The sequence below is a fragment of the Microtus ochrogaster genome, linkage group LG5 (genome assembly GCF_000317375.1).
Source record: "Microtus ochrogaster isolate Prairie Vole_2 linkage group LG5, MicOch1.0, whole genome shotgun sequence".
NCBI lineage: Eukaryota > Metazoa > Chordata > Mammalia > Rodentia > Cricetidae > Microtus > Microtus ochrogaster.
The window spans coordinates 11240238-11240588 of NC_022031.1; positions in this window are offsets into that span (position 1 = coordinate 11240238).

Sequence of the window (351 nt, forward strand, 5' to 3'; positions counted from 1 at the left end):
CCCGCCCCCTAAAGCTGACCACGCAGCCGGATTGGTGCCCACGCGTGCGCAGACTATGCGGCCGGCCTGCAACCTTCCCCACCTAGTGGGTTCCGGGCAGCAAAGGATCGTCGAGTGGGTTCCGAGTTCTTAGCATTTGGTTGGCTTTATGACCATGTGCAAGGACAGAGTGGGGAGGCATGTGAAAAAGACAAAGCTCCGAAGCCTAGCAATCATTTTCTAGGTCTTAAAAAGTAAGCCAGGCTTAGTGTCACACACCTTTAATCCGGGCACTCAGGAGGCAAAGGAAGGCAGATCTCTCGTGAGTTAGAGGCCTAGTCTACAAAACCAGTTTCAGGACAGCCAGTGTTT